Here is a 19,490-nt window from a genome sequence, read left to right on the forward strand (position 1 = left end):
CTGCAAGGCAGTGGACATGGATTTTTCCTTGGGGCTTACTGCCAAAGCCTTTCTCACAATGAGTTTAGTAAAACACAGTGGAGGTTTAAGATCAGTTTTCCTTCTCCTAAATGGGCCACCTTCCAGGTTGACAAGCCCCATCTGCCCCTCACTTCCCTCTACAGCACATGCGGAAGCCACCTTCTGGACCACGTGACCCACTATTCGCTTAATCCTCCAGAGCCTGTCTTTGCATGCAGGGGAAGTTCCTAACTCACCAAGGGTTTGAGACCCATCGGCTCCCCTCACCTGGTTTAGCCATCCTGTCAAAGCCGTTTCCCAGAGTGTGACTGCTGTCCCATGCTGACAGCTTCAAGGAACCAAAGGTGAGAGCTGAATTGTGGGGAACTCGGGCAAAATCAGATAAATGCAAGCTGCTAAAAGGGGTGGGGATGGGGACTCTAGTCCCCCTGCAGGCAAACACAGCTCAAGATGAGTCAAAGCTGAACCCTGCAACCTTGGGACTGCCAGAGGTTCAGCTGTGGAATGTTTTGTGTAAAAGTAATGGGCATGTCCGGGTGGGACGTGGGTGGCGCCACAGAGCCTAGGACTTGCCAATCAGAAGGTCAGCAGTTCGAATCCCCATAACGGGGTGAGCTCCCATTGCTGGGTCCCTGCTCCTGCCCATCTAGCAGTTCGAAAGCATGTCAAAGTGCAAGTAGATAAATAGGTACTGCTGCGGCGGGAAGGTAAACGGTGTTTCTGTGCACTGCTCTGATTCGCCAGAAGCGGCTTAGTCATGCTGGCCACATGACCCAGAAGCTGTTTGTGGACAAATGCCAGCTCCCTTGGCCTATAGAGCAGGATGAGCATGCAACCCCAGAGTCATCCACGACTGGACCTTTACCTTTACATTACTTGGAAGCTAGTTATATTGCTAATTCAGGAAACATTACTGGGCCCTGGTGGTGACCAGGATTGCCACCTTTTAACTGGCTCTGCCTGAGGCACAGACATTAAGCAAGTGACGCTTTCTCTGAATGGCACAGAAGGAAGTGGGGATGGAAGTTACTCCTCTGCTATTGGAGATGCCATGAGGCTTAGAAATTGCAAAGTTGAATCTATATGCCGGGAAAAGCCGTTAATTCTGCAACCAGCTCTTTAGTCCTCAAATAGAAGGATGATCCACAGTGGCCTGCTATAGGGGAGGGTATCCTTCTGAAGGCTGCAGGCCAGTGGCAAGAGTGGGTGAAGCAACAAATGTAAATTTTATCTTGGTGTAATCTGCTAGTTTCTATATTCACTCACACACATCCCCTTCTCTATCTTCCATTCAGGCAGAGTTCCATTCCAATCAGAGTTGTAGGACAGGCAAAAACACTTGGGGTGCAAAGCAGGGCCTGGGAGCAGTGTGGCCTGGACAGAATTTGGAGGGCCAGAGAAAGGTTTGGAGGGCCACATTCATCTTCTGAGCCTTCTCCACTCCTGATATACAAATATTGACAGCAGTGGCGGACATACATGTTTGAAGCCCTGAAGCTTGAATTGGGGCCCCTTCACAATGAGTAACCACAGTTATCTTCTTCAGTGTGGTTGTTCCATAACAGTTCACCACAATTGGTTTTTTAAAAAAAAATTACTAAAGCTCAGATTTTGCTTAAAACCGCTATACCGTGACACTCCACCTCTCCATCATCTGTGCTAATGATTCTCAAAGCTTGAGGATTGCTGAAAAATATACAACAACAAAAATTAATCAATTTGAGTTATGCAATACAAATTGGGTCTACTAGACACAAAGTTTTTAAGCAAGTGGACTAAAATGGCTTCTTTGGCCCCTCCAGGATTAGGGGCCTGAAACTGACGCTTCATTAGTTTCATAGTAGATCTGCCACTGATCCTGTTTCTCTCCCTGCTCTGAAATCCTCCACACACTGTTTGATGCAGATTAAGTGGCCATTAAAGACATAGGGGCAGGCCAGGGGCTGGTTTTGATCAGTCGGTGGTTCTGATTAAAATAGGAGACAGATTTATAATCTGTTTTCACTCCCAGAGGCCAGCAAAAGAAATTGAGGTAGCCTCATCCCCCCTCCATCCCCCCAAATAACTGTGCTGGGAACGAAACTGACACAGCAGCCTGCTTCAGGCTCTTTCTTGCCCCTGTGCCATTAACAGCAGCTTGGCATGCAGGCATCACAAGGGCTGCTGTGCCCACACTCCTTGCCTTTAGGCCTCCTTGTGGGAAGCAGAATCAGGCCATTGGTCTGATCCATCAGGGCTCTTCTTATATTCGCAAGTGTGGCTGGGAGATAAAAGATGAGCGGAAATCCATCACCTGCTTCATTACTGCGTCTCAGCCTCTTGTTCAAAGCCTATGAGCAGAGCTGGAGGTAAACAGAGGTACCTGACCAGGGTACAACCTAGGCAGTAGGATCTTATATTACTGGAAAATTTACAATTCCCTAACATATTTATTTATGTATTGCATTCCTAGAGCACAGGGCAGACCAAATAAACACATCATAATTTTGTTCTGTGAGACCCTGAGACCTCCAGGTATAGGGTGGTATATAAATTCCATAAATAATAAGGTGGGGAAATCTCTTTTCCATAGAAGAAGATGGTAATTCTGGCCCCTATTAGGAGACTCTTTCACAATTCTTCATCCACAAAGCAATTTTAAATAGCCTACTATCTGTGGCTCAATGGTAGAGCAGATGCTTTGTGCGTAAAAAAGACGTCCCAGGGTCATTCCCTGGAATGCAACCCCCGTGCAAATAAGGGGTTGCCTGAAATCTAAGAGATACTTTATTATCAAGCAAATACACATATATGTACAATAGCCATCAAATGAGCTGTCTAACGGAACAAGCTAACTGATGGGCTTCTTCTTGTTCATCTTAGATGCATGCAGGCTCTGCTCAGCGCTCCCTTTAAAGAATATTTTTTTTCTTGCATCCCCCCCTCTAAAAACTAGGTGTGTCTTATGGTCAGGTGCATCTTATAGAGTGAAAAATATGGTATATAATTGTGTGAGGTGGGCACAAAGTGAGCGGCAGAAAAGGGGAAAAGGCAAGGCATAGAAATGGGGGGGGGGTCCCCAGTGCAATGGAGGGTTGAGAAAAGGGGTAGGGGAGAAAGGGTGAAGGGGCCACAGTGAGCCTCCCAAGCCTGAGGTTCCGGATCATATTGTTGCTGTTGTTTGTTTAGTCGTTTAGTCGTGTCCGACGCTTCGTGACCCCCTGGACCAGAGCACGCCAGGCACTCCTGTCTTCCACTGCCTCCCGCAGTTTGGTCAGACTCATGTTTGTAGCTTCAAGAACCCTGTCCAGCCATCTCGTCCTCTGTCGTCCCCTTCTCCTTGTGCCCTCCATCTTTCCCAACATCAGGGTCTTTTCCAGGGAGTCTTCTCTTCTCCTGAGGTGGCCAAAGTATTTTCTTTTTAAAAGTAGGAATTGGCTTTGCCTCTTACTTTTTCTAGTCAACAAGCAGCCACACTCCTAAGGTTGTGCTCAACTCTCTGCCAGCAGTTTAGCAACTCTAAACGGAATCTCATGCAAAGAAATGAAGCAGATGAAGCCAATCAGGAAGATAGGAGTGGAAAAATCTTTACCTGCTTAACTCCTGTTTGTCAGGCTGCTTGTTAAGAGGCACAAGAGCAAAGCTGGAAAATAAAGTGGCAACAGTAATTGGAAAACACCATGTCAGCTGTTCACATGGTAAGATTCCTCAATTAGAGGTTTGCTGCAATGCTTGTGGAATTCAATTTCTGTTCATTCCAGCACAAACTAACTTGATCTGCATCTCCCAGATTAAAATAATAATAAAAAGAGCCCTGCCTGATCCGACCACAGACCCACCTGGTCCAGCTGTGGCCAAGAGCAGCTCTCTCCCCTCTTGTGATACCAAACAACAGGTATTCAGAATCATATGGCCTCCAACAGTAGGACTTAGCCACCATGGCTGATAGCCACCGAGTGCCTTCTCCGTGAATCTGTCAAGGCCCCTTTCAAAGTGCATGGATCAGGGTGTAATTATCCTTGCACTTCTCTGAATTTTGTGGTGCCCTTTAGAAATGCAGACATTAAAATAAAAGATGGATTGAAATACATCTTTTGTGATGACGTATGCAATGGAAGACAGAAGAAGGAAGTTAATACCCATTCATTAGTTCCCATTAAATAGATATAATACGGTTAATGATGAATAGCAGCTTATCCATGTGGTATTGATTATTGGCTATATGGATGTATGCATATTCTTAAATATACATGCATACAGATAGTGTAATGGTTATAGAGATGGCCACAGACCCAACAATGTTAGCAAAAAGAGTTGGTATTAATTTATTTTTTAATAGAACATTATGTATTTTATATGTGTGAAGGCACAGATAAAAGGATTCGTTTAATAGATGACCATCCAGTGGCAGACTTTCATATTTCAGTGGCGCTAAAATTTGGTTCCTCACTCCTCCTCTCTCAGTCTGTTCTGCAATATTGTGCCCCCCCCCGCCCCCGGAGTGCAGCATCCAGTCTGGCCAAACTGGTCATGTTACCTAAAACTGCCTCCAGACCACCCTAGCTGGTGAGTTTCCAACTGCTGCTCATGAGACTAGTATGGAGATGGCAGTTATGGGCATAGCTGTCAACGTTTCCCTTTTTAACCGGGAAATTCCCTTATTCCGAATAGGATTCCTCGCAAGAAAAGGGAAAGGTTGGCAGCTATGGTTATGGGTTGCACTTAGAAATACAAAAAATAATAACAATTTCCTTTAAGAGAAATCCAGAAGCTTATCTCCTGGGCATCACAGATTTGGCTATCCCGCCAAAAAATGAAGAGTATATTTTTATAAGCCACAGTGGCAGCAAGAGTTCTTATCGCTACAAAATGGAAGAGTGATGAAATCCCCTCTACCCATGAATGGATCCAAAAGTTAACAAATTATGTGGAGCTAGATAGTTTATCAGAAAAAATAAAGAACAAACCAAAACAGGAATATATCTCAAAATGGGAAGTCTTCAAAGTTTATTTGATAAACAATTACAGTAATTTAAACTGCCTCAGCATTTGAATAACGTTAGTAGTAGATTTAAGAAAGATATGAAATCTAAGATAAATCAATAATTAGTTAATTTAAGATAAAAATGTGTATTGGAAACAAATAATAGATAATTGAAACAAGGAATGGACGGGAGATCAGGTCTATAGTCCAAGGACCGCTTTTTGCTTTATTGATTTGTAATTAATATTATCTCTATCACTGTTTTGTTTGTATTTTTGTTTTGTTTCCCCCCCTTTTTTTGGGTACAATAATAAAAAAAGAACTGTGGATATGAAGATGCAGGATAAAACTTTGGTGTTTGTTGGCATGCCTCTCCCCATACCAGCCAGCCTGCCCCCTAATGTCAGCAAGGGAGGGGCGATGCTTGCGGTCCCATCAACAGGGAGCGCTTCTTGGGCAGAGATCTGCAGCAGGGCCTTCTCTCTGGTAGCACCCCAGTTATGGAGCATCCTCCCCTTAGGCTCTATGGGGCAGTGAACTAGATTCAGCTGGTGGACCAGGTCCTGGGTTACCCAACCCCTGATGAGTCACTTTAAAAAGGTAGACAGCGTCCCACCCACCTGTCAATTACCAGAGTGTAGAGGCACAGATGGTCACAACTCGGATTGGATGTTGTTGCATGGCAAAGACATTGGATGTTGTTACATGGCAAAGTATTGCACTTGGGCAAAAAAAATGAGAGGCACAAATACAAGATGGGGGACACCTGGCTTGAGAGCAGTACATGTGAAAAGGATCTAGGAGTCTTGGTTGACCACAAACTTGACATGAGCCAACAGTGTGACGCGGCAGCTAAAAAAGCCAGTGCAATTCTGGGCTGCATCAATAGGAGTATAGCATCTAGATCAAGGGAAGTAATAGTGCCACTGTATTCTGCTCTGGTCAGACCTCACCTGGAGTACTGTGTCCAGTTCTGGGCACCACAATTCAAGAAGGACACTGACAAACTGGAATGTGTCCAGAGGAGGGCAACCAAAATGGTCAAAGGCCTGGTGTGCTGGTCCCGGGGGTAAGGTACCGTGAGTGTAGCAGAGTCCACACGAAGAGGGGCGAGGTCCGATGCAGAGAGCCGGGCGGGGAACAGGAACGCTGGAACAGAAGGCTGAGTAGGTAGCAGGAACACCGGATGGACGGGAACAGGAGGCCGAGCAGGGAACAGGAGTACTGGATAGTCAGGAACAGGCGGCCGAGTAGAGATCAAGAACACAGGAAGGTCCGAAGCCAACAACGACGTTGCTCCCGCAACCTGGGGCCGGCCTGACTGGGCTTTTATCCTCTTCTAAGGTCAGGGGCGGTCCCGACCCCCAGGAGCCCCGCCTCCTCTGGCCTTAAGGCGAGCACTCCTCCTGGGGGCAACCAGCTCCCTTCGCCTCTCTGCCCTAAGCCTCTGCAGATCAGGAGAGGCCGAAGGGTTACTGGGCCCTGGAGGAGGCTCACCTGTGGCCACTGAGTCATCCAGCACCTCTGGGCCCAGAATGGTTTCACCTGGTGCCTGCTCTTGAGTTTCCTCAGCATCTAGGCCTTGCCCCAGTTCAGCCGGCCCTGGAGGCGGGGAAGAAGAAGAAGAAGAAGAGTTTGGATTTGATATCCCGCCTTTCACTCCCCTTCAGGAGTCTCAAAGCGGCTAACAATCTCCTTTCCCTTCCTCCCCCACAACAAACACTCTGTGAGGTGAGTGGGGCTGAGAGACTTCACAGAAGTGTGACTGGCCCAAGGTCACCCAGCAGCTGCATGTGGAGGAGCGGAGACACGAACCCGGTTTCCCAGATTACGTGACTACCGCTCTTAACCACTACACCACACTGGGGACTCCTGTGCCGGCTGGGATTCCTCCGGATCGCTCTCAGACTCGGAATCCCAGGCCATCACACCTGGAAACAATGCCTTATGAGGAACGGCTAAGGGAGCTGGGCATGTTTAGCCTGGAGAAGAGGAGGTTAAGGGGTGATATGATAGCCATGTTCAAATATATAAAAGGATGTCACATAGAGGAGGGAGAAAGGTTGTTTTCTGCTGCTCCAGAGAAGCGGACACGGAGCAATGGATCCAAACTACAAGAAAGAAGATTCCACCTAAACATTAGGAAGAACTTCCTGACAGTAAGAGCTGTTCAACAGTGGAATTTGCTGCCAAGGAGTGTGGTGGAGTCTCCTACTTTGGAGGTCTTTAAGCAGAGGCTTGACAACCATATGTCAGGAGTGCTCTGATGGTGTTTCCTGCTTGGCAGGGGGTTGGACTCGATGGCCCTTGTGGTCTCTTCCAACTCTATGATTCTATGAAAGACACACTGGATGCCATGCTTGATCACTCCCACCATACAGTTCCTTTGCACAGTTGTTGAACAGGACTGTTGTTGTTTTCCTTGATGTCTCCCCAAATTTTATTATATTGAGACAGTTTCATTTGCTGTACACATACCACTTTGGGACCATTTATGATGGAAAGCAGTATACAGGGCTCTGAAATAAATAAGAATAACTGTGCAAGCTCTCTCCAGCTGACAGAGAGAATAGGATCAGGTCCCAAACCAAACATTTTCACTGCAAGCTTCCAAGCTGTGTGAACCTCACCCCCTGATGGAAACAGCCCCCCCCCCTCCAATGTCAAGTGCTTCGTTCTCTATAAATGTTCACCTTGCCTCTCAGCAGGGAGGACTTTTGCTGATAGTCTTTTGGGGGCTGCTTTTCAGCGATCCAGCTTTCGGGTACCAACTGTTAGTAGGCTCACTAGTTATTTCCCTTTGGTGGATTCACAGCTCTGCCTTTGGTTGTATCTGGACCTGGGCTTTATGTAACTTGTTTATGTAACACAAGTGGGTGGGTGACTTGTTTCTTCGTCATGTCACAATTGTGCTGCAGCAAGAGTGGCCTCAAAGTGGCAGTTTCCATCACAGAGCTGTTAGAGGAATTAAGCAACAGAGAAGAGGTGGGGGAGTAATAAATAAAAAAAAATCAGTATTCTGAAAGGGTCATTATTTTGACTATTTCTCAAATGAAAATTCTAAAAGCAGCACACACACATGAATGCAAAATATCATTATGAGTTGTGGTAGGTTGAATGCTGAGACCCTTCTAATTCCTGGCTCCAACAAGTGTTACAAACCTCCCGGCCCCTTGCTTTCTAGGCGCGGAACAAGTGGAAGTGTAGAGGAGTCCACAGTTTCATTGGAGAGCCCTGAGCTCTCGTGTTATGGGAGCAGCATTAGCCTCTATTGGACAGGGAGATGATGTTCATCTCTATGCTGTGAAAAGCATTTCCTGCTCATTCCTGCAGATCAAGCTGCTGTTAAAGGCACTCAAGCAGGTCAAGCTGCTTTCCTTAGTCAGTTGACAACCTCATCGGCTCTCCATTCGCTCCTCTACACTGGCTAATAATAATAATAATATTTTTTTAAAAAAATGAGGGTAATTAGTCCCATGGCATGAGGCTATGGGAAATTTCAGGAGCCTGAAATTCAGGCTTTCCTGATATTCCCAGGTGGGAGGGAGAGAGAAGCCTCGCCATTTGTCAGTCACATTACCTCCCAAAGCTATTTGTGCTACTTCCTAACAGAGCTTGAAATTAGCAGGTCCTCTCGCCTGGATATTATTAGTTATTATAACAGCACTCTGGGGGAATAACCATCTCAATTAAAGCAATCCCTCTCTTCTTCTCCCTTTCTCCCCCTTTTGTAGACACACAACACAAACCATCGCAGCCTTATGTAAACTGTAGCTATTGTACCCATTGTTATTTATTAACAGCAAATTCCCAAACTGTTCCACTGAGAGAGCCAGAATAACAGCTCAGCAGAGGAAAGGGGAAGGCCGCTTAAACATAAATCTAAGAGAGAAGGTAAAAGCAGGTTTTGTAGCCCAAGTTAGAAATAGCCTGAGGCTTTAAGCACCAAATGAAACACGGGCAACAGGTGTGAGCAGCAGCTAAACAGTCTGCTGAGTATCACCAGGCTACTCACAACCTGGGCATAAAACTTAAATGATGTTTCTGAAGAGTCTGATCTTGGATCAAACACCAGGTCCTACAGGGCAGCAGGGAGTCCTTGCATGCGCTCCAGTTATTTGCCAGAGATGGCCTCTCCAGTTTACTGGTGCTTTCCTCTTGATAGATCAACCCTTATTTTGCCTTAGGGGATGTGGGAACAGACTATGTCATTTTAAAACGTTAAAACCTTTGTCTCAAAGAGCAGGGCATCAAATGTTTGAATAAATAAAAAATATGATCCGATACTGTCAAAGATCAAGTACCATGTATTAAATATTGAAATCAAAATACATTCAGGTGTCAGGTATTCTGGAGAATATCCTGCAAATCTTTCATCATCCAGAACCTCGAGAGGCTGCGAAGGTCGGCGACATCAAAGCTCACAAAGGAGAATTGGGGGGGAGAGAAGGAAACTTGTCTCCGCTCCAATTTTGATACTGCCAGCAAGAGTTGTAAGAGAATCTCAGATGGGCGATGCCAAGGCAGCTCCCAGAACCTCAGATACTTTAATTGCCAAAGGTACTGAAACATGGTCTTGAATTTTAAATGCAAAGAAAAAGAGCCAAGTGGGAGAGAGATGGAGTGAGCGGGAAGAAAAGGAACAGCAATAATAGCAGGGAGTGGCAGAGTGGGGACAGCCACAAAGCCAGGATTGATAGCTGTCACTAAAAAATCATGGGGATAAGCAAAATCTAAGAGTTTGCGGGGGGAGGGAGAACAAACCGCATTGTGTGAGCTTGAATGCCACCCGCTTCAGAAATAACAGGAGAGGAAAAACAAACAGGGCCACGGGCTACATCTGTTGCTCATGGGGGCTTGTGACAGGGAAATTAATTGTGCTCGCTCCTGTACAGGAATTGCTAATGCAAAAGGAAACTCTGACCACAACTGGGGGAGGGGGGAGAGTCCAAGGCTCTGTGGCAGAACCCACCCAGACCTGCCAGTTGGAAACACGCGGAACAGAAGCTGAACACAAAAAGCATGGGCCCCAGCGAGGTTTGCCCTGGACTCAGTCACACTCCCACTTCCCCAGCCACTTCCCCCCTGGAAAATCTGTTCTTTAACATTGAATCGGAACAAACAGCAACTGGGTTTTCCGTGGATTGTCGCTGGTTTCGCTCTAGTGTGAAAGGCATACCCTCCAAGGTGTTGAGTCCCAAAACTGGGCCGCGCTTCTTTCTGTCTGTGCTCCCATGCGGTCACATGATCCGTGCAAGACCAATTTACTTGAACTCCACACATGCCTTCTCAACAGCTTCAGTCTATGGAACTAGTACTTTTAAAATGCCATGCACTGTTTGTTCCACACTTGCCAGGAATTGATCCTTCAGTGTGGCAGTGCATTCATCAGACAGCCACCTTTGCTGCAGTCACCTTTTTTGGTTCCAGCAAGCCTACCCAGGCCTGTGATTTTACCATGTAATGTTGTTGTTGTTGTATAATAGTTCAGTTTCTTACCCCCCTTTACCATAAGGGTAGGTTACAACAATTTAAAATTTAATATAATAAACAGTCTCAAACAAATTGCAGTCAAAGGAGTAAGGAGATTCCTGAAAACATAGGTCTCAGCTGTGCAAGGCCCAGGTAAAGAGCTGCTTCTTCAGCAGACGATGGAAACCGTGTAATGAAGGTAGCAGGTGCACCTCTGTGGGTGAGGGAGTTGCAGAGCCTGAGAGCTGCTGCAAAGAATGCCCTAAACTCCAGAGGGCAGCAGATCTACCAAGAGGGCCCCTCTCTGCTGATCTAAACACCCAAGAGGTCTGTAGGGAAGGAAGCCGCTTTTCAGATATTTGGGGGGCCTGAGTCATTTAAGTGGGCACCTTAAACTGGGCCCAGAAACAAACTGGCAAGTGACAACCAATGCAGCTTTTTCAGCACATGGGTTTTATGTACGATTTATAATTGTTGATCTATTTTAAAATGTGGCATTACCTTGTTTTTAATGCTTGCCTTTTACCAGTATTTTAATATATACCATAAATGGTCCTTTATAAGCTGCTAAGAGTCAGCGGTATTAACAGTTTGTTAAGTAAAAAAATCCTGATCATTAGTCAAGCTGGCCAGGGCTGATGGGAGCTGGACTCCAGAAACCTCTAGAAGGTGACATGTTGGAGATATATATATATATACACACACAGATATAGATAGATAGATATGGGACATGGGTGGCGCTGTGGGTTAAACCACTGAGCCTAGGACTTGCCGATCAGAAGGTCGGCAGTTTGAATCCCTGCCACAGAGTGAGCTCCCGTTGCTCAGTCCCTGCTCCTGCCAACCTAGCAGTCTGAAAGCACATCAAAGTGCAAGTAGATAAATAGGTACCGCTCCGGCGGGAAGGTAAACGGCGTTTCCGTGCGCTGCTCTGGTTCGCCAGAAGCGGCTTAGTCCTGCTGGCCACATGACCCGGAAGCTGTACGCCGGCTCCCTCGGCCAATAAAGTGAGATGAGCACTGCAACCCCAGAGTCGGCCACGACTGGACGTAATGGTCAGGGGTCCCTTTACCTTTACGATAGATAGATAGATGATAGATAGATAGATAGATAGATAGATAGATAGATAGATGATAGATAGATAGATGATAGATAGATACAGACAGACAGACAGACACACACACACACACACACACACACACATATTACAAAGGAGGCTGATTGAGAGCAACATCAACCAGAAGGTTCTCCTGCGGAAGCTCTACTGAAATGAATCCCATGAAGGAGAATGGAAGTTGCTACCACAGCAACAAAAGCCAATCTAAAGCATCGGGCTATAAAAGAATGTAGCCCTAAGAGATTTAGCAATCTGTTCCGCATACAGCTGCCAGCTGCGTCTTACTTAAGCCAATTGTCTCTTATTGGAAAATATTACATCCCTACAGAACAAAACCAACACATCTCTTTCAGAAGACAACAGATTGCTAGAACGCCACAGCTTCACACCTCCACTTTTCCCTCATTTTCCCCACACGTTTTTGATCTGATCCGTTTGGGTCAGGAGGGCAGCACTGTGCCTTCCACAACGCAGCAAGGAGCGTAGACGACAGAGAAGAAACTAATTATAGCTGAATGCGTGAGGTTTACAGGCGAAACTTCACCATTGGTCCCGGGTGTCCCATTGTTGTCTATAGAGATGAGTGAGAGGCAGCGCAGGTCCATAGCTCTCATTGTTCACGAGGATCCAGGAAGCTGGAACACGCAGAAGGAAATAGCCTGAGCTGGGCTGCCATGCAGTTGGTTTGTGTGCGCTGCGCTCTCTCTTTTTAAAATTGTTTAAGAAGGTTTGGGCAAGCAAGAGTGTAGCTTAAAAACACGGCATAATAAACAAGGCCTTAATTTCCAACATTCTGCAGATTACAGTAGGTACTTCAGGTAAAAGTAACACCTATTCTCACATCAAGGATCATTAATTAACTCCCCCCCCAAAAAAAAGTATGTTATAAATGAATTCTTTCTTCTGCCTGCTATACAAACTGTATTAATTTGCTCTCCCATAATGCCTCCTGCCCTGACTTCTGAAGCACAGCGCATAGCCAAGTGAGCCACAAAAGAACGTTTCATCTTCCAACGGATCAGGTTCTCCTTGTTTGCAGAACAGCTGCAAATCAAAACACGTTCGGCAGCCTTAGCTAAAGCAGTTGCTCTTGGCAGGGTGGGCGGCAAGGGAAGCACGACACATTTGGGCCCCCGTGCCCTGCCTTTTACACGCCCAGGTGCTGGAGTGAAAATGCATTTGCCCCTCCCCCCCCGAAGTTTAGCCTCTAGATACCCCAAGGAGGCAGCTGAAACTCAAAAGAAGGACAAGTCTAGCAGCTCAAATTATCAGCAATCGCTTCATCTCAAATAGGGGGGTGTTAGAGGCTGATTGGGGCCTCGATCTGCCCTTTTTGAAAAAATTCTTTAAACTTGGCTTATACAAGAGCTGAGTGCTCTGCAAGGAGTCAGACTGATGAGGCCTCATTCAGCCAGCTACCTTCATTTGCCTAAAGGCATTTATACATACATTTATACATATCATTTCATGTAAATTTTGTGCAAATGTATGTCATGCCAGAGTCCTTTAGGTGCTGGACAGACCCAAATATAAATTGCCCCTGAATATAAGCAGCACTCAGGATCAGGCCTTCTCGCCAAGCTGCACTCTGACTCAGGAACTGAGAAATGCGGATGTTGTCAAGCCAATGAAAACTCTTTAATAAATGTCCAGTTTTTGGTCTCACGTTCTGGTGTGAATCCACTGGCTCCCGTGAGGGCCCAGGATCAAAAAATGAGCACCCTGATTTTGATCAGGGGGATCCTGGAGGCTTCAAAAACAAACAAACCCAGCAACCCTCAGCACAGGGCAAAGGGGAGAGGGGGAAGCTTTGCCCAGAGCTGCGGCTGTGATCAGATGTGCCTACAGACACTTTGTTTTTTGAGTCCTGCAATCAATGCTCGTATATAAATAACTACACATAGCAGAACAAATTGATTCGAATGAAGAATAACCATACTGACAATGACTTTCTAGTCGCCAAACCAGATTACACAATGAAAAATACAATCTACTGTAATAAGAGCCACTGCCAGTTTCTGGTCCTCCTAGCTTAGGAACTGTCAACAAGGGCCTCATTCAGCTTCCTATGGTCCTGAAGCAATGGCCGTTGAGCACTCCAACACTGCTTCCCTTCCAGAGGGGGAAATGCACATTGATTGCTAAAACCAGAGCTTTTTTTCAAGTAAAATACTTGTGGGAACTCATCATTAAGTTATTACAGTAAGTCGCCGGGCGACTTGGAGCAGCCCTGAATGGATGCTGGTTTGACAAGTCACGTTCACCACCTGCGGAGGTGCTGAAAACTATGAAGAAGAAGAAGAAGAAGAAGAAGAAGAAGAAGAAGAAGAGGGGGGGAGGAGGGGGAGGAGTTTGGATTTGATATCCCGCCTTTCACTCCCTTTAAGGAGTCTCAAAGCGGCTAACATTCTCCTTTCCCTTCCTCCCCCACAACAAACACTCTGTGAGGTGAGTGGGGCTGAGAGACTTCACAGAAGTGTGACTGGCCCAAGGTCACCCAGCAGCTGCATGTGGAGGAGCGGAGACACGAACCCGGTTCCCCAGATTACGTGACTACCACTCATAACCACTACACCACACTGGCTCTCTCCCTAGCTGGTTTGGGGGTTGACCCTGGTTCTGGTGCAGGTCAAATAAATGCACCTCTGCCTCCCTCATTCTCTTATATTCAGGCAGCTGACTAGAGCAACTTGCTCAAATGCACATGTGTGCAATGGTAGAGGCCTGGCTGCAAAGCTTAAAACCCACTGCCGCTATACGGAAGATGGACTGAAGAAAAGGAAATACTAATTGAAATACTAATCACAGCTAGGAGCTGGGGGCAGTCAAGTGCAGACTGACACACACTGGCCAGCTTCCCTTTTGATTTGAAATGTTCATTTGAGGGCCTCTCAGAAGCACGTAAAGGCAAGAAGTGGGAGGGGGAGTGCCAGCCTGCAATAGTGTCCTCCTGAGAGATGCCAGAACTGCGCTCTGGCACGCTCCGGCTGGAAAAAAGCACTGGCTAACTAACGCACAGAGACAGTTCAGGTGTGCAGGTAAAGAGGCAGGAGCTGCATTCTGGACACAATCCCATCCTCCCCAGGTGGTGAGCAGGAAGACGGCTGCTGTCTTTACCAGTTTTGTTTACTGTCTGTTCTGAGTGGCTTTTTTACCGCTGTTGTTGAGCAAATCCAGGGAGGAGGAAACCTGCAAAGCTAATCTAGATAACGCGTGTGCCGCCGCACCAGCAGCAGGGTGCACTGGAAGCTTATTATTGCTTAATGCCATGATTGATGAGCTCGAAAACAGAGCGTTGCACGATTCTGGAATAATAAAGAGCTGCTTGGTGCTAATTCCTGGGTGTGCGTGGGTGACAGGAGAGCAGGGGGAAGAGTTCATGAGCGTGGATGGATGGATGGAGATGGGAAAGGAAGAGGGCGCCCCACGGGAGGGAGAGCTCTTGGGAGATAAGTCCATGGGCAAAATTGGAGGGAAACATAGACCCGGGGAGAGGAGGGACTGGAAGGATCTGGAAATGCCATGCACCTCACAACATGGATAGGTAATGCCAAACCATCCATGAGGGCACAGTGAACACATGCCTGAAGGGATGAGGTTTTGTGCTGCAGGTATTAACTGGGTGAAGTTCCTGGGAGAGAAACCTCGGACCCTGGAGCAAATGTGGCCCTCCTGGCTTCTCTGTCTGGCCCTCAGAACTCTCCCTCACTAGCCCTTAATATTTTGCTGGGCTAGAATGCATCCTTGAGCTCTGGTGTTGCCTCTCCCTTGTCTGGATGCAGGATAGAGAGAGGGGTGTGTAGAAAGTTGGCCTAGTTAAAAGGTGTCTACATTGCTCCACCCACTTTTGCCTCTGCCCCCACCCATCATTGGGGAGGGGCCCCTGGAAATTGCCCAGAAAGAAATGCACCCCATGGGGCTGATAAGGGCTCCCCAGAATTTTATTTAAAGACAGGGCACTTACAATGAGCACTGAGTGAACTCCTCTTCTTGGCTTACCTTGGCATTAGCTCAGCATTTGTAAGCTTTCTCCAAAAAAGAGTGCCTGATCTTTGAAAGCTCTGGCTTGTAGCAAGATGTGTGCGTTGCCTTCTCCTGTGATGTCCCCTTGGTCTTGCCATTCCCAGCACCAACCATGCAAGAGAGCCACTTGGAAATTCACCTTTGCACATTCCCATACAAACCTTCCTGGGAACAAGAGAGGGTTGTAGAATGAGGTTGGAGACAGTAACCACTTAAGAGCATTTGCAAGAAACCATTGAGAGAATTGACCCAAATAGAGAAGATACAGTCACCAAACAAAAGGTCTCTTAATCGGGCTGTCTGGCCCACGCTGTTCACTACAATCGGCAAGAGCGATGAATTTACAGAACTCTGCCATTGTACAAAGTGGCTGGCTTTGGCATATAATTTGGACAAGAAAATTGGTTTCCAGGTGGAAAAATCAAAATTAGAAACAGAACTGTTAGAACCCAAAGCTAAGATTTTGTCATAGATGTATAACTTGCTGTTGAAATGGAATACCCAGGATGAAACGGTGAAATCTGCTATGATTAAATGGGCACAAGATGTTGGACGTAACATAATGATGGCTGACTGGGAACAGTTATGGACCACAGGTATGAAGTTTACGGCATGTAATGCCTTAAAAGAGAATATTATGAAAATGATATACAGGTGGTACATGACCCCAGTCAAGCTTGCAAAAATCTATCATCTGCCCGATAATAAATGTTGGAAATGTAAAGAAACTGAAGGTACATTTTTTCACCTTTGGTGGACGTGCCCAAGGATTAAGGCTTTCTGGGAGATGATCTAAAATGAATTGAAAAAGGTATTTAAATATACCTTCTTGAAGAAACCAGAGGCCTTTCTCCTGGGCATAGTCGGCCAATTGGTGCTAAAGAAGGATAGAACTTTCTTTATGTAAGCCACAACAGCAGCAAGAATTCTCATTGCAAAGTACTGGAAGACACAATACCTACCCACTCTGGAAGAATGGCAGATGAAGGTGATGGACTACATGGAATTGGCGGTGTGCCGCTGCCCCATGTGGTGAGCCACTGAGCTGCGGGTGACAGCCTCCTCCAGGCTCCAGAAGCCTCTGACCCTGGACTGACTCCGCCCACCTGGGCTGGAAGAAGCATAAAGAGCTTCCTGATCTAGCCTGATCCAGAATTTCCCAGACGCATCCGGAATACTGCAGTTGGCAGCAGTGTCCGGGCGAAAATCAGCAAAACATCCCTGAAAATCCAGACATGTGGCAACCCATTTCGTCAGTGTAATTTTTGCTCAAAAACATTTTAAAAATGTGATTTTGCAAAAAAAGCTCAACAGCTGGGGGGGGGGCAGGAAAGCTCAACAACTTTTTTGTCCGGATTTTCACCTCAGACCACCCATGATCCAGCCCGGCATGTTGACTCTGTGTGTGTGCAGAATCTAAGAACAAATTGCAATCTGGAGAGTAATGTTGGAGGGTAATACGTTTGTGATGACTAAACCTTAACAGTTTGAGAATGATAGGTCTGTGTTCTGATCCAGCAACCTCACTTCCAGCCCTGCCTTAGCTTGTTTTATTTGTACACCCAAAATTAACCTGAGCCAACTTTTCTCCATGAAAAGAAAGTTAGTATTGGAGAGTGAAGGAACATGCAATGGTGGTGCTCAGCAAATTGCCTTACATAGTGCTTGGGGCTGTTACTTCTGAAGATGGTCCTGCACAGATGCCTGTAATCATTTATCAAGTGCCTGTAATCATTTACCATCACCTGGAGGCTTCTGAACACATTGTGACTGGTTCACAGGTTCCAAACTATGAAATCCACAGTGCAGCTTGCTCAGGAAGCTCCCTCTTGCTGCAGTACAAACAACCTCCCATTCACATCCATTACTTTTAAAGAACTGGGACATCGGACTTCATGAAAAGTTGATCCAGCTCTGTATTCTGTCTTCCAATGGTGGTCAGAGCCACTTTCTTCAGAAGGGTGTAAAGTTCACCCCTTTTTCCAGTTCCTAGCATTTGGTACTCATAAGTAAATTTCACCACAAAAAATATTCCTCTTCTGCCTGTCAAGACTTGTAGCCACCAACAATTCAGTCTTCCACAAAAACAAGTTGTAGTGACTGATGGCCAAACTACATGTTACACAGGAGATCCATACTTAGGTGTCCCATTGTATTTCCAACTCCACCACATAAAAGTCTAACATCCCCCATGGCTGCATGTGGGAAATTAACATGGCACCTGGACTGAGCTGCCTGGTCGAGGCATTGCTGCTGCCCCTGTTCCCTCCTCCTGCTGCTGCTGGTGGTGGTGGTGGAGGAGGAGGAGGCCCACAAGAGGAGCCCCTCAAGCCTGGAACCAGCCCTGGCAAACATACTGAAGAATGGCGTGATGTGGGTTGCATAAAGATTCCTGTATTCAGGAAAATGCTTATTTATCTCCTCGTTGCCAGGTAGAAAGGTCACTGTTGAATGGTGCTGTCAAGACAGTGGTACAGCAGTTCTGTGGTGTGGCAGAAGGCATCAAACTCGTTCTGCTCCATGAGAAATATAAGGGAGGGAGGCTGCAAGTTTGACTTTGAAGTGGCAAGTTAACATTTTGCCATGTGCCCCTGGTTGGTCTCTGGCAATGAGTCATTTGCTGAGTTTTGAGGAGGAGGTGCGCATATTTATATACATTGGCCTGTCAACCTCCTGGAATCTTGGAGTGTGCAACGTGAGGAAAATGAAATCAGGAAGGCCTCAAAGAAAAGTGCTCCCCTCACCCACTGGCGTTGATGCTCACTTCAGCAGCGTCCAACGGAGAGCAAGCAAGGCAAGGGCAAAGGGCAGCAGAGGGCAGGCCAGAGTGTGTTCCACTTGAGGAGGCTGACATTTTCCTCTCTTCAAACACGGTTGGTTTTTAAGGTTCAATTCACAGAGCTGCACCCTAAGCTGAGAGGTACTGGGGCTGTGGTGATTCAGCATGCAAAGGGAATGCTCAGAGACAAATCTCTTCTACGCAGAGCACCAGTTCATTTTGTAGAAGAAGAAGTCATCCTGGCTGTATGAAATAGATGACTGAATATGATACCAGTGTGTAGGACAAGCTGCTGAAACTGTTGCAGTTTGAAGAAACCCTTCACCTCAACCCCACATTGACCTTGCTTTGCTTTTGATACAGGTTCCTTTCTTAACCTCTTGCTTCTTACCAGCAGAACACAGGAGTGGTCAATGTGGTGCCCACCAGCTGTTTGGAGTCCAACTCCCATCAACACCAGTCATCAGGGCCAACAGTCAGGGATGATGGAAGTTGGAGTCCAAAGCATCTGGAATGCACCATCTTGGGTACCCACAGCACTTCCGGACTCTGGGCCTTATATCAGGTTCCACCCATCCCCTGTTGTTTCCTGAGCTCCTTTCTCATTGGTTCCTTCATTTGTCAATCCCCTTCAGTCCTCTTCCTTCTCCGCCTGCACTTGGCTCAGGTCCCTGCTTCTCAGGCCTCTGCTTATTCTGCCTTCCACCCTTTAGCTCTTCCTGCCAATGAGTTTCCTGTCCCTTAGCTCTTATTCCTCGGCCTTCTCAGCTTCCTTGCCTGTCTTCCCAACTTTACTTCTGCCCCCTACATTCTGTCAAGAGCACTTCTTCCTGCTCCCAGGCAGGGGCGCCGACTTATAAAAAATATTGGGGGGGCCCATACCGGGGTCCTGCCGCTGGTTTGCTCGGGTAGCTGGGAGAACGCAGTTCGAGGTGGCAGTGTTGGGGAGAGACCCTCGCTCAGGGCGCCACGAGACTTGGCGGCCGGCGGCCTATCTGGGGGGTTTTGGAGCGTATTTCGGCGGAGCGATTGGGGAGGAGGGGGCTTGTTGCCGGATTCTTCAGCTGGGCCGGAGATCTGCTACTGGGGGGTCCCTGGGCCGAGTTGTGAGCACG

The sequence above is a fragment of the Podarcis vaucheri genome (assembly GCF_965113315.1).
Source record: "Podarcis vaucheri genome assembly, chromosome: 2".
NCBI lineage: Eukaryota > Metazoa > Chordata > Lepidosauria > Squamata > Lacertidae > Podarcis > Podarcis vaucheri.